Raw genomic sequence first — 15,605 nt, 5'->3', positions numbered from 1 at the left:
GTCCCTCTCACCTGACCTCAAGCACCCCGGCCTCTGCTCGTTCAGTGATGGGAGCAGCATCCCGGCGGCGGCGGGGACATCTATCCTGCCCCGTCGCTGCTCTGCCAATACACCTCAGTCCTTTTGTGCAGGACCCTCTTTTATCCAGTTCGTGGGCCCACCCCTAGATTTGCCACTGCACCTCAATGCCATGCAGCGGTGCTTACTTTTCCATCACTTTGACTCACGGCAATGTACCCCCATCTTGTCGTGTGTACTCCCTGCCATGTCAGTTCTGGGCTCCACGGAGGACGCTTCCTCCTCTGTACCTCAGTCTAGCCTGGAGTCTGACATTCATCACCAGTACTGAGTCGTCGGTAGAGCTTCTCTAATGTACCTCAGTCTTGTCATGTGTACTCCCTGCCATGTCAGTTCTGGGCTCCACGGAGGACGCTTCCTCCTCTGTACCTCAGTCTAGCCTGGAGTCTGACATACGGCACCAGTACTGAGTCGTCGGTAGAGCTTCTCTAATGTACCTCAGTCTTGTCATGTCAGTTCTGGGCTCATTGGAGGACGCTTCCCCCCATTCCTTCATAAATACTGGAACCTAGGCACTGTCCCTCTAATGTTCCTCATTCGGGATCATTATTGTTTTAACACTTTATCATTTATAATTGTATCGTGATCTTGGAATGTAAGATAACAGTTCAGTTATGAAACAAAAGGAACTCTTTTTTTTAGTGTTGAGCAAACATTCTTTTACGTTTCTCATTTACAGTGACCTTTGAATTCCAACGCCTCTCCCCTCACACTCCATCATACATTGGCCCTTGTGTGAGCCTTGCTCAGCGATTTGCCTTGCATCAGTCCCTTCTCTCACTCACTTTTAATATTAATAATATTTTTTAGAATCTCTTGCTTCCACCGTTTTTTAGTTTGTGGCACTTCTGCTGGGCGATTACTCTCTTCACCTTGTTGCTGTTTTCAAGAGTTGCCCAGCTTAAGTAGTTTCTGGCAGTTATTCTCCTGTTGGTGAAACCCCCATGGGTGTGCTGTGTGCTCAGACATCAGCAATCAGCCTCACTGATCATGTATCGAAGTTGTTGAAGATATTGTGCTTATTGTACCACTAACCTTGAACGTTTGTTCCCTAAGAAGGGATTGTCTGACAGGGTCAGAATTTTAACTATGCGCGGATGGTCACTCAGTCACAAATGGGATGGATATCTCATCTGCTTTATTACAAAGGCATTATATCCTATGGCCTCTGAAATAAGGGGGACAGGGTATCTGTCACGTTTGTGAAGTGTACGCAACGTGTCCCACACAATCTAGATCAGACTCAAACTGTTTATAAGTTCTTTCCATAGCTTACCTTGAATGTCTAAACCAGAACTTTCATATCTTTGTGGGGAATGCACACACCCATGCAGGAGAAACCATCCATTTGACCATTATTCTCTACTGATTCTGTAGTGCTAGGAGATATCTGAAGCTATGCAAGTGTTCAGTGCAGAAAAGAGATATTGGTTTCAATGCAGCCATGTGGTGAAGGAATCTCACAGCTATTGTGAACGTCATCCCTCTTATCCAATTTGTTTGTGAACCTGCTACCGTTCTGCCCCTTGGAAGTGGGCTAAGAGGATTCCACACGCACGGGGATGGCATCATGGTAGGGATACCAGAGCCTCATTTGGTGGCATTTGCCTCAGTAATAGTGTCACTGACTACTATCTAAACTTGAAACTGTTTCCCATCGCCCTAGGAATCTTACTAGCTGGTATCAATTCTTTCAAACCTTTATTCGGTGTGGAAGCAGCAACAGTAACTGAAGCACATTTAATTACTGCAGTGTTCTTTTCCTTGTTGGGTCAGCACAAACCTCTAAATAAAACACATTCTCCTTCCCAAACAAAACATTTTGCTCAACTGCTCTGTTCAGATTAATTTTTAACATGGCTAAAACTATGTAATGAATCTTCTTTTAATCTTTTTATGGCACCTGGCACTTTAATGGACTTAATTGTCTGGATAAAGTATTTTTGATGGTGTGCAGATTCTGATTCACTTCCCTAACTTCCACCTATCTGTATCCTTTTATTTATATTTCTTATATCAAGATACGCCGATGTGGAATTAAGAATAAAACATGTATACCTGTATAAATGTCCTTACCATGGCTTTTTGGTGGTAGTCAATATTCTGTAATAGATATTTCTGTGGGTCTTTATTTCTGAACTCTTTATTCTGATTTTGTACCCTCTCCCACATATATATTCGCTCCAAGGCTAGCCATTTGTGTTTTAGAAGACAAGTAGAGACTCATTTATTTACCATTTTCTTTAGTTAGCTCATAGATCAATAATGTAGGACTTGTCAGCAGTTAGATACCCCTGGTGCAATCACTGGTTTCACTTCCAATACAAATTAAAACTTAGACTTTACATTGTCTGTGCAAATACTACTTTAAGATTCTATCACAGATTCAGATATTTTTACAACTGTAAACTATTGGATCCACGTTACATCAGAATAGCGAAATTGATTAAAGCCTTTTTAATTAGTTAACCCAATGGCATTAACATTGTTTTTTAAATATGTTTATAATGGGTGTTCAGGGTCTAATCCTCTGTCTCAATATTAATATGCTTTCCGATTTTATTTCAGGTCTCGATACTAAATTTGCGCTCTTGGCTCCAAGTGCATTGTTGGTGGTGACTTCAGTACCAAACTTGGTCCACATGGGAGGACAATGTCGCTACTATTTTTGATTTAATAAGCACATCCATAGACCAGAAAGCCAAAGCCTTTTTTTTTACCTCATTAACGTTTTTGATCTTGTTAATGTCTGTGAACTCTAGGATCCTTTTTACCCCTCAGATGCCACTTATGTCAGGGGGCCCATGGCTCTGTGATCGATATTTTTGTATCCAGTGATTTGTTGTGCTGGATTCCCAAGGGTGTAATGGTGGAGAGTATCTTTAGTGACCATGATCCATTATGGCTTAGCTATGTATCAACAAAGGGGCAAGACGCGTCAAAGGTGCCACCATGGGTTCCCTGGTAGTCCAGACTCAAGGGCTGTGCCTGGCCTGGACAAATGCTGACCTAATAGCCCTTATGTCAGAGCTATGTGCCAATTACCTTAATATGCTGCTCAGCTCTCTTACTCCCCCTGGAGACCTGTGGGATGTAGCCAGCCAATGTGTCCAACTGGGCACCATTGTTTGTAAACTACTAATGAAGCTATTGAGCCCTGCCAACCGCGATGTAAAATAGTTTGATCCAGCCTGTAGAAAGGCCTTTGCAGATTTACGTAAGGCCCTGAAGGAGACGCACAGGGGCAGCCTTAAGGTCCAACAATTCAGAGCAGTTTGTAAGGCTTCTCTAAGTCACAGGCATTGGGGCGCTAGAGGGCGCACAAGCGGAATGGCCGAGCTTCGGTGAGGCTCCCGCTTCCTGGACCAAAGATCCTGCATTAATCCTGGTCAACCGGTGCATGTTATGGAAATAAAGTGAGCCGAAGTGTGGAGGAACCTGTGCTCTTGCCTCGGTAAAAATCCTGAGGTGATCCGAAGCCGTACGCCCCAGAATTGGCACCTGTATGCACTGCCCGAGACTAACGCTGGAAGAGTGAGGAGCGGCAGGTGTGGCAGCGGGACGCAGGAAAGGCCGTGGCTTGCCACGAGGGAGGTAGGCCGCGTCTGGTGTGTGGAGATAGACGCGGCGGCAGCTAGCTGCCAGTGTTGGCAGTAAGGTACTGGCCTGCCTGGGACCGCGGGGTGGTGCGGCGCGGACAGAGCGCTAGTGCAGACAGCAGGGAGTGAGGAAACACCGCGGTGCCTACAGGCGGTGCAAGGGAGAGCTGCGGTCCCCGGATGGCCGGTGCACACTGAATGCACGGAGGGCCAAGCTCGTGATTGCTACGCGGCAGCCAGGATCTAGCAAGGAGAAGACCACTTGCAAACAGGAAAGGATTATTCGACCCCCCGAAGGGGCGCACTGTGGCGGGCACTTGTGGCGCGATCTGCCTTGCAGGACTGCCGGGCTGGGCATATATTGTGTGGAGGCCTGGTGCAAATAGGGCCAGTGGGCGATTAACATTAAAGGTGCAATACGGATAAGGGACATATATAGACGTCCCGCCGTGGAATGCATAGGACGTGCACGGGAAGTGAGCTGCTGATCGGCTGCGTGCTAAGGAGAGGCTCTGGGCAGCGAGGGTCCTGGCAAGGGCTGTGGAGAACGACGTGAGGACCTGACGAGTGATTCATCCCTCGTTGAGCTGGTGCTGGCCGACTCCGCGAATGCAGATGAGAGAGACTCACTGGGCACTGAGTGTACATGCTTGATGGGCCTCCCGATACTAGCTAGCAGAGAAAAGGGCCCTGTGTGCTATGAGCTGGATGATCTTGTACCATTGAGAGAGGGAGGCATTATTTGAACTGGCACGGAGCGGTGAGTGGAGGATACGGCGCGGACCCAGAGTGCAGTAGTCCTAGCGAAACAGCGATAGATCCGGGACTCCCTGCCTTGCCGTCACCATGGGAAAACCAGACACTCGTCAACCAAAACTCAATTTCGACGCTGCGAAGAAGGCGAACAGGCCTGCCACGGAGGACGGCGAACAGAGCAAATCTGATGCGACGGGCGGGGATACGCCCTCCAGGGAAATGGACATGCATCAACTGTTGCAGGAGGCAGGGGTTCGCCACAGTAGTGGACAAGGTGGACTGGATGTCGTCCAGAATGGACGCAATTGTGCATAAAATGGACGTACATGAAGAGCGCATTACCGAAACCGAGAGACGAATTTCGGAAAATGGCGATACCACTGCTAGTCACACGACGCAACTTGCGAGGATGGACAAACTCCTCAGAGTTATAGCAGCTAAGAATGAGGACTCGGAAGCCCGTAGTAGACGGACTAACATCCGCGTGACGGGGGGTTCCGGAGTCTACAAATACTGGACGCATGGTTTTGTATTTGATTTTGTTGGTTATTTATGTTTATTTGTTTGTAGAGGAGTGGCTGTGTTTTTTGTAGTGGAATTATGCGGTTTGAATTGGAATTGTTAGCTGTGGAATTATGTGGGGTATGTTCGTGTTCAGAATCTAGCAATCCTAGATGCCCGCACTATGCTGTAATTACTATCAAACCTTGATCTAATCATTTTAAAGACCTGCAAAGTATTTTATGGCAGCACAGCCCTTCTTTGTGGTTGAAGTTTAAAACCTTGGGCCAGCTTTGTGTGAACTGCAACAAAACCACCTATACAGCGAGCTAATTACATTTTATAAGTAGTCAGCATCTGAGTCACACTAGTGCTTTATAGTCAGCTGATTGACAGATCATTGTACTGCGTAAACTCATTCCAGACTTTGCTATTTCGAATTAGACACCACAGTGATTACCTGTCCTTTGAAAAGTGCTGACCCAAGATACACATTAAATATGTAGAGATGGTTGAAACGCAGCAGTATTGCATCTATAACCTTAAGGAAGCGTGCAGTATGAGTTAAAAATATGTTGTGGTGCATCTGCCATGAAAAAGGGTTATTTCATTCAAATGAGTAGTACCAGCCAGCATGCCATAATTATGGGGGGCCGTTAGAATGGAGTTTCAAAAACTGCTTGCATGTTTGGGGTGGTGAAGAAAGATAGTTCTTTCAAAAGTCCGTGCTGCACCTGTGCTTCAGTGTCTTTTCCCCTAAGAACCCCAAAAGGTCACTGAGCCCAGGAATCCCTGCCCTGGAAGATATTATGGGAGTGCAAAATCCCCCTCCTCTGCATACGTTTTTTGGGGCTTTTGTTGTGAAGACAACATTAGAGGCCAACAAAGCCAGGTGGGCCCAGCAACTCAAGAATCTGGGTCCATTAAGAGAGCTAAAGCATTGTGCAAAAGCAAAGATGCCGAAGCAGCAAGTCATCAGCGAAGAGGAATGGGCAAACATGTTTTCACATAAACTCACTGCATTTCTTGCAGTAGTGCTAATATTGTGAAGAATGCAAAGCTCTACACAACTCTCCTTTGTGCAAAAATCTTAACTTCTGCTGGGATTTTATGCAACGAACTGTAAGTGCCACTTGTATTTCTGACTGTGGCTAAAACTGTATAACCGTTTCCAAAATTGAACACACGCATGCTAGTCATAATGTTACCAGAATGCTCCTATATTATATGAAAATGCATGCATAAGCACGATAACCTACATTGGTTAGTGTCTGGTTTAAAAATAATATGTACACACAAATACTGCAACTTGAAAAATATATGTTCGAGGCAAATGAGCTGTAGATCATATACTATGCATAGATCACCATCTGGTGTTGGGCTCGGATGTTTGCAGTTTGTTTTTGTTTGAAGAAGTCTTTGTAGTCACGAGATAGATGACTCTTCCTTACGGTGATAGTGCTCTTGGGCATCAACTCCATCCCCAGATAGTTTTTTTCCGCCATCGGGTTCGGATGTGATTTGCTGCGTTCTGGGTCGGTATCGTCTGCGAACCCCCTTCGATGTGCAGTCCTTCACCGCTCAACAGTATTGTTCTTAATCACGTTCCCCTTTCGATGCGCATCCTCCAACTTCAAATAATCTTCGACCAAGAGCTTCGACGCGGGCCGTTGGTTTACCCGTGCCGACCACGACGGCCGTCGATGGAACGGACTCCGTTTAAAAAATGCCCCTGGTGTGGGCTAAATTCCCACACACAGACTTACACCAAGTGTGTAACCTCTGCCTCTGCCTCTCCCCCAAGCCCGGTGAAAGGCACTGTGAGGCCTGTACATCGTTCCGGTAGAAGAAAACCAACTGTGATTGTCGGGCTCGACTACACAAAATATCCTGCGGCAGCAGCTCGATTCCAGACATCTTCGGAGTTGGTTTGAACGTCCATCCAGAACTCCAACCTGCAGAAGAGGATATCTCTGTCTCCGAAGCCGACGACTCAGAGGAAGACGAGCAGACCATCACCCCGGCTCAGCGGACCGTGAGTACCACCACCCAGCCCGCCACCAAACCCAAACCTAAGGCTCCGGTCACATCTTCACCCTCCGGCTCAGGTCAGCACCGTGAACATACTTCAGACGCCCCGCCCTCGGACCCGCCATGAAACTGAAACAAAAGCCTTCCGACTTGGGCTCGAGTCTGCCCCATTCTTGCACCGAACATACACCTTTGGCACCGAAGCCTAAAACCGAGCCGGTACCCCACACTTCAATGCCGGCACCGAAGACACCTTCAATGCCGAAAACCCCGGCACCGAAGCAACCAAAAGACAAATTTCGGGGCCAAAACAGAACAGACCGAAAGCTTCGGAACCGAAACAGGACAAACCGAAAGCTTCGGAGCTGAAGAAAATCTCGGATCCGAAAACTCCCTCACCAAAGATTTCGGAGTCGAAAACACCTACAAAACCTTCACAGCTTAAGCCCGTTAAGGAACACTCTACGGCCGAGCTTCTGACGCCGAAACAAGACACAGCACTCAAAGACCTTTCTTTTCTAGAATCTTTGGATCCAAAGCAGAAAACACTGCATATTGACTCTTGCAAACTCTTGCAAATGTCTGGTCAAACCTCCTAAGCAACGGAAACTAGACCTTCCAGAGGATCCTACAATACCTCTCAAACGCAAGCACATGGGTACTAACCCTTCTCCCCCTTATATACCTCCCTCTCTTCCTCCTCCTGATCCTAACTTATTTATCTCACCAGCAAACTCACCATCACCTACACACAAACCTGTGCCACAGGATGCTGATGCTGTTGGGGATGGGGATACACTAGGGGATGATGACGACCATAACATACCACAGGACCCAGACCCATGGGATGTCTGTGATCAAGATCCAGATCTACACAATGACCCTAATCTATATCCTTCCAGGCCATCAACACCTGATGATAACATTGGTTTTGCACAAATTATTAATAGGGCTGCTCACTACCATGGGGTAGAACTACACACTGATCCCCTAGAAGAGGACTTCTTTGTGGAAACATTTGCACCCTCACAAAAATCCACCCACACCCTGCCTATGCTAAAAGGCTTGTTAAAACACATGACAGAACTATTCAAAGACCCTGGTAGAGCCTGAATACTTACACCAAGGGTGGATCAAAAATATAAAACAGCTCCCACAGACCCAGTGTATATCAAAGGCCAGGTACTTTTAGTCTCTTGTTGTGTCTAACGCACGTAAGAGGGCTAATTCCCAAGCTACAGGTGATGCCCCTCCTCCGGAGTCAAAGCTTATAGACGCTCCAGGGAAAAGAATTGCGTCACAGGCTGCTAACCATTGGCGCATTGCGAATGCTCAAGCTCTCCTAGCACGCTATGACAGAGCTCACTATGACAAGCTGGAAAAACTAATGCAGTACTTACCAGAGGAACACAAAAACAAGGCCAATGAGCTCATTCAAGAGGGCAAACTGATAACTAACACTGCCATAAAATGCGCCCTAGATGCGGCTGATACAGCATCGCATGCCATTAACACCAGCATATTACTGCTTAGGCACGCTTGGCTTCGAATCTCTGGATTCAAGCAAGAATTTCAAACCACCATACTCAATCAGCCCTTCGATCAAGATAATCTTTTCGGACCTGCAGTCGATACTTCATTGGAGACAAGGGGTTCCTTTCGCCGCTCCTTTTACAGGGGTGGCTCCAAAACAATGTCATCAGAAAATCCCATCTCATCTTACAAAAGCCCCAATCAATCTACTGCCCCCAAAGGATATTTTCGGGGAGGATACAGAGGGAACAATAATAGGGGAAGAGCCAGAGATAACAACACCTGCAATTCCCCTAACACCAAGCAGTGACTTCCCTTCACTACCCCAGACCATTCCACTCATGTGTCTCTCACAGTTCCTACTTATCTGGAACTTCATCACAACAGAAAAGCGGGTAAGACAAATTATCCAGTATGGTTATTGTCTAGAGCTCACCTCCACTTCCCCAAATATCCCTCCCAGACAACATCCAATATCATCACAACATCTGACTCTTCTAAACCAAGAGGTTCTCTCCCTGTTACAAAAACATGCATTAGAACCAGTCCCCTTGCCTTATCAGAGCACAGGTATTTACTCTCTATATACCCTAATTCCAAAAAAGGACAGCTCTCTCAGACCAATACTGGACCTCAGACCACTAAACCTCTATATTCAGTTAGATCACTTCCACATGGTCACCCTCCAACAGGTGCTCCCATTGCTTCAACAAGGCGACTTTCTTTCCACTCTGGATTTAAAGGACGCCTACTTCCATATTCCCATTTATCCAGCTCACAGAAAATATCTCAGGGTCCTGGTGGACGGTCACATTTACAAAACACCATTATGTAGATCTGCAAGCAAAACAACAAGCTAGTGTGGGCCAGGCTGTCTTAAGAACACTCTTTCAAACCACTGCAACAGATACTGGTTAGCCACCGCCACAAACAAAACTGCTGTATAGTCTATGCACAGTATATGACCTACTGCTCATATGCCTCAACCGGAAAATGCTACTTACCAGTATGCATCTGTTCTTGGCACGTAGAGCTGTAGATTCATATACACCCACTCGCTTCCCCGGGTACCTTTATCTGCTGCAGTGTTATATTAATTAGATACATCACACATGGACATCTCTTTCTATTTCTTACTAACTCCATCATCACTCCTTATGGCGAAAACAATCTGGGTATGGAGTCGATGCCCATGCGCACTTTCATCGTAAGGAGGAGTCACTTATCTCGTGACTACAAAGACTTCTTCGAATAAAAACAAACTGCAAACATCCGAGCTCAACGCCAGATGGCAATCTATGCACAGTATATGAATCTACAGCTCTACAGACCAAGAACAGGTGCACATTGGTAAGTAGCATTTTCCTTACTAAGCAACTTTAAATGGCATTTCTTTGAAGCAACCTTTAGAAAAATGAGCTTGATGCATGCAATACTTTTAAAAACTTGAGGAGCCTGTGGCACTCCGAAAGAGCATGTCTTATTACACCCCGGCATGTTTAACGTCAGAGTACAACAATAGACGCAGAGACCTGCATTGTGTGTATTGCACGCCTGGAAGGGAGAGGTGTGTAGAAAGAAGGAAGCCCGTGTGTTCATTTTAATGGAATTAAGAGGTGTGTATTTACCATACGTTTTTTGGAACTGAGTAGTCGACTTCCATGATTTTTCCATGTAATACAGCTTTGCTGGAGAGGGTCTTGATGTCCTGGATGGAAGGTAGTTAAAGAAGCAGAAAAGAGAGGAGGGGCAGGTGGAACATTCAAGCAATGATGGGAGGGGTGGGGGTGAGGGTGAGTAAGCAACAACGACAGAAGAAGCACTAGGTGAGATTTGAAATGAAGTGTGGCGCCTATGTACCTAAAAGTTTAACACCGTGCATTAAAGCGCCCAGCCTCCCTGTAGCAATACAGGCAACCTAGGCAATACATTAACAAGTTGTAAAGATGGACAACCTGAAGGAACTCTGAGGCTGCGATGCCCAGACAGGAGGAGGGGCCATTGCGCGCTGTGACCGAGAACACGTTGAGATAGCCAACATTGAATTGAAAGCGGGAAGCAGGGAGTGCACGCTGTGATGTCGCCTCATGTTCAACTTGCCTGAGGCTCGGACGCGCTTCACAGTGACAACAGGAGGGGAGCGGGCGTGTGGAATTTTCAACTTGGACAGCATGAGGAGATGAGGAAGGGGCTAAGGGCAATGCAGACAACAGGTGAATTGAAAGTGGGAAGGATGGGGCAGAGCTTGGAGCTATAAGTAGGGATCATGAGCAGGAAATTTAGAAAAAAAGCAAAAGAAAAAGTAGTGCGCAACATTAAAGTAAATGGGCGACTGTTAGAAATGGGATCTCTGGTTGGCTGAGGCTTGTGCCAAAGCCAGGCAGAGACCACCACTCTAGTTAGGGCAAGGGAGTTACACTCCAAAGATAACCCCTGCTCACCCCCTTGGAAGCATGGCACGAGCAGTAAGGCTTATCCCAGAGGCAACGTGTAAAGCATTTGCGCACGCACCCACCAGCAACAACATCCCAAACCCCCCACAAAAGGAAACACATTAGAATAGTAATCGCATTATGTACACTGTGCCATCTGTCACGGGGCAATTTTTAAAAGGGCCACATGGACCACTGTCAGAACCATCACAAGGTGAACTTGGTAAAAGTAAAATAGATCATAAAACGTACAACCAGTCAACACTGGTAATCACTGTACTTTGCATCAGTCTTTGACATAAACTACATTATGCACAGTATCCCACAAGTCTAAATACATTAGACCCTAACCACCTAAGTATAACTCACACTAGGGGCGTAAATCACACAGGGAAGTATAATCTCCCTAACACAAACCAAAATAGGTAAAACAACCTTATAATCATAAACCATATTTAGAAGTATCAAATAGGGTGCGTAAAACATACTATACACAATATATTTCCTAGCACCCATAGCATTAGCACATAAATCACATTAGGGCCTGGCACCCGATGAATGTAGTAATCCCCCTGGCCATCTAAAAAGGGGGCTCAAACACCCTATGTCCCAAAGTCAGGGCTACTGCCTAGACAGTGAAGGTCAAGGTTGTGCCACTGCACAAAACCTAAACGTTGCAGCTGCCCACTACTTGCTGGGCAGCTGAGAACAACAACAGGGCGGCCTAAACGGTGCAGCCGGCACTAAGTGCTGCGCAGCTGTGGAAGGCCTGGCACCTCGGTGCCACTTCTGTCCCTCTCAGGGACTTTCACTCTAATTGCGCCTAAACGGTGCAGCTGCCCACTACTTGCTGGGCAGCTGTAAAAGTTACAAATGCAGCATGGGCTCTCACTGGCCCTTGGGATAAACTGCGCCAAAGGTTGGAGCCATCTAGGCTCTGGCAATACTATGCACAGCGTTGGAGCACACAACTGGCCCCTAAAACAACTCTGCGCCACTGTAGAAAATAACTTGCCCCCAAACACTGAGGCCTGCCATGGGGGAAGACATGGGCCTCTCTGTACCCTTTTAAATATCCATGGCCCCACCGGGGCTTCTCAAATAAACATGCCACGTTGGAGCGGCCCGCTGCAGGACGAGGCCACTCTGAAATTTCTTTTAATTTCACTATGCCCATCACGTTGGAGCGGCGGGCCCGCTCAAAAGCCGGGGGGGTCCCGTGCTCTGCCTCACAAGGCACCACACTGGCCACAGGGAGCCCCCACCCACGGGGACTCCCGACTTCCCGCAAGGCTGCCACGCCCTCCTTGGCACTACTCAACGGGCAACATGCGGGGCTCTGTCTTCATTATCGGAGCCCCGCTGGGAATCCTGCTCCGGACTCTTCTTTCCGGAGGCGGTGCCCTTCTTCACCCGGTCCCCCATCTCGGGACCAAGACTCAAGGCAGGGAGCACTTGCGGCTCCGGGTTACTCCTTTTCCGGGGCCCCCTCCAGCTCATGGGAGCCCCGCAACACTCGCACTGCTTCCTGCTTCCGTCGGCCCAGCCGCAGGCCCTGCCCACGTCGCAGGCAGCCTCCCTGAATTCCGGGCGGCTGGGCGGCAGCAGCGGCAATCTCGGGCGGTAATGAGGGGTAGGCTCCCTCGGCGATCGAATAAAAAATAAAGGTAGTATGCGGTGTGGGCACCCGCTAGGGCTCTCATAAGCGGGGTGGACACCCTTGAAAAACGAAGACGCAGAGTGGGCACTTGTGCACAAAAATAATTAAATAAGCGGGGTGGGCACCCGCAAGGAAGGCAGCACAGGGCAGGGGAGTCCCCATGTCGGGAATCTCTCGCAGAGGATTGCAGCCCAGAGCTGCAGGGCCACAACAAAGCACTCCCTCAGGGAAATGCAGCGCAGGAGGAGCTAGGTGCCCCAAAAACAAAGCCAGCACTCAAAAGGTGCTGGGGGAGCCCCAAAAGTCTATCTGGGGTCCTGGAAATAATGAAGAAAAGTAGGAGGGTCCCAAGAAGCCCTCCAGGCATCCAGGGGCAGGGCAGGGCCCAGGGAGGCAAGCCTTTCCCTGGGCCCCAGCAGCAGCACGCCCCTGGTAGATTCGAGCACAGAACAAAAACATTTTAATGGGGTCACAGACCCTTCTTTTATACACAACACTCCCTTTGTGACACAGCACAGGGCTAGGAGGGACCCAGTTACAACTGATTCAGAAGCACTTGAGCGCTTTGTTTTGCTCAGCTCCTCTCCTCTATTCACAGGACAGGCCAGGGACATCAGACGCACCACAGGGGGTGGAGCCAGCATTGTGGAGGGAAGGCCCAGCCCTATTCAGGTCCCAGGTGCAACTCCTCCCTCCCATCTACATGCAGATCTCCCTATTCACCACTGGGCAGACCCATCCTGGCTCCTGGAGCCAAGCACACCAGCCAGCTCCTGTCACTCACAAGCCAGACAGTCAATTCACATTCACTGCACACAGCAATGCCAACTTGGCACTTCTCCTCTAGTCACATAAAATCTGCGCACACCGTCGCGCAGAATTTAACCTCACGAGTTCGGACATACCAAACTCGCCCCTGCACTCCTCTCACTTCAGGAATCACCATGGACACACATATCCCCCATTCATTCCTATGGGAGGGCAGACCAATCTCACCACACGCACTCAGAGAGCGCACACATTTTACAATGGGCCACAGTGCTAAAGTGCGCAGAGACCACAAATCAACTAACATCATGTCATATTAAAAGGCAAAAAGTTCAGGGGTGAACCTGCCAAAAGGCACAAGTCCAACAGCGATCATGGAAGAGTCCAGTTTTATTTCTCTTCGATATAAATGTCCTAGGCTTAACCCCTACTGCTGGAACCCTAAGTAGCCTAAACACACTATTTCAGGACTTGGGGCTGGCTTATGTGGATACTCGAATTCTACCACCTTCCAGGTAGAACAGAACAGGATGTTGATGCGTTTGCTGGGTGTGCCTCCCACTTGTTTCAATCTTTATCGTACACCAAAAGCTTGGGGTTGACTATGTGGAGGATTGTGTCCACCACCCCCCGGTCTGTGGTGTGTCATCTGGGCGAACCCGCATGCTGGTTTTACTAGGGAGGTTATCCTCGACTGTTTATCAAGTGAACAAGACCTGAAAGTCTTGTAGTTTCATTATATTAGAGCAGAATTGTCCAACCTGGGGTAGCCAGACCTCTTTTCTCGCCCCTGTGCTATGTCTAATGCTGACCTAACTTGGGTCAAGAAGACCTTTAAGTCTTTCAGACATTGACTTAGGGAGGAGACTAAGATGGTAAAAGTCACTGTCAGGGACTATGCGAAGAGCCAACCACTACCAACATTGGAGCCATACCAAGAATGGATGGATAGTTCCTGGGACAGACTGCTTTTAACCAGATTCAGACCTGGTTTTGTGAGGTTGCACCTCGGTTTCCCCCTTGGCCAATTTGATCCCTGTAAAGTCTTAATTTGCCCATGTGATGTGTTATTCCCTCAGAACTTGCTCCTTTTTTATCCTTTTTTGTCACTTCTATATTGCTGTTACTAAAAGTTTTTTAATCCCTATACTAAGAACGAGCAGAATTAGATGTGGTGATGCTTTGGGAGGATTGTGTCCACCACCCCCCGGTCTGTGGTGTGTCATCTGGGCGAACCCGCATGCTGGTTTTACTAGGGAGGTTATCCTCGACTGTTTATCAAGTGAACAAGACCTGAAAGTCTTGTAGTTTCATTATATTAGAGCAGAATTGTCCAACCTGGGGTAGCCAGACCTCTTTTCTCGCCCCTGTGCTATGTCTAATGCTGACCTAACTTGGGTCAAGAAGACCTTTAAGTCTTTCAGACATTGACTTAGGGAGGAGACTAAGATGGTAAAAGTCACTGTCAGGGACTATGCGAAGAGCCAACCACTACCAACATTGGAGCCATACCAAGAATGGATGGATAGTTCCTGGGACAGACTGCTTTTAACCAGATTCAGACCTGGTTTTGTGAGGTTGCACCTCGGTTTCCCCCTTGGCCAATTTGATCCCTGTAAAGTCTTAATTTGCCCATGTGATGTGTTATTCCCTCAGAACTTGCTCCTTTTTTATCCTTTTTTGTCACTTCTATATTGCTGTTACTAAAAGTTTTTTAATCCCTATACTAAGAACGAGCAGAATTAGATGTGGTGATGCTTTGGTGTATTTAGAACTGCTAAATTCACCCTCTCTTTCTGCCAGCATCTGTTTCTTTTTAAAATGTGCCTTTGCAAAAAGGAACTCAATGTTATTTTAATTATGAGCATCTTAATGGTGTTTGTTCATTCTGATAGATGTACATTTTGGGTCTGGTCTTGGTTTTTTTAGTCTGAGAGACGAGAGTGAGGTTCATCTTATTGTAATATATTTTTTGCAAGTTATTTGGTCATTTTATACATTTGATATTCTTATTAGTTTATATTTTCTGATGTACTATGAAAAGGGAATGTTTTAAGTTCTTATTTGTTATGTATGCGTTGTACTTTTATGGTTACTTTTGTAGCCGAAATAAAGGTTTTGATACAATACGATTGAAGTAATGAATTCTACACATGGATCCCAGTTTATCGAAAATCAGTAGAACATTGAAAATCCTTTTCCATTGTCGAGGTTTGCATAAAAACATTGCTGGAGCTTCATTAATTA

The 15,605-nt window shown here is 47.1% G+C and overlaps 1 protein-coding gene across 2 annotated transcripts in view; it reads left to right on the top strand.

The window, feature by feature from the left end:
- The window catches only part of PRKAR1B (protein kinase cAMP-dependent type I regulatory subunit beta), a 561,069-nt gene that overhangs the window by 231,728 nt on the left and 313,736 nt on the right, over positions 1–15,605 (top strand). The window lies entirely within an intron of this gene.

This window comes from Lissotriton helveticus, chromosome 10 (assembly GCF_964261635.1).
Source record: "Lissotriton helveticus chromosome 10, aLisHel1.1, whole genome shotgun sequence".
NCBI classification, from domain to species: domain Eukaryota; kingdom Metazoa; phylum Chordata; class Amphibia; order Caudata; family Salamandridae; genus Lissotriton; species Lissotriton helveticus.
Note: the sequence above shows the minus strand (reverse complement) of the source record. Positions and strands in the feature narration are given on the sequence as shown.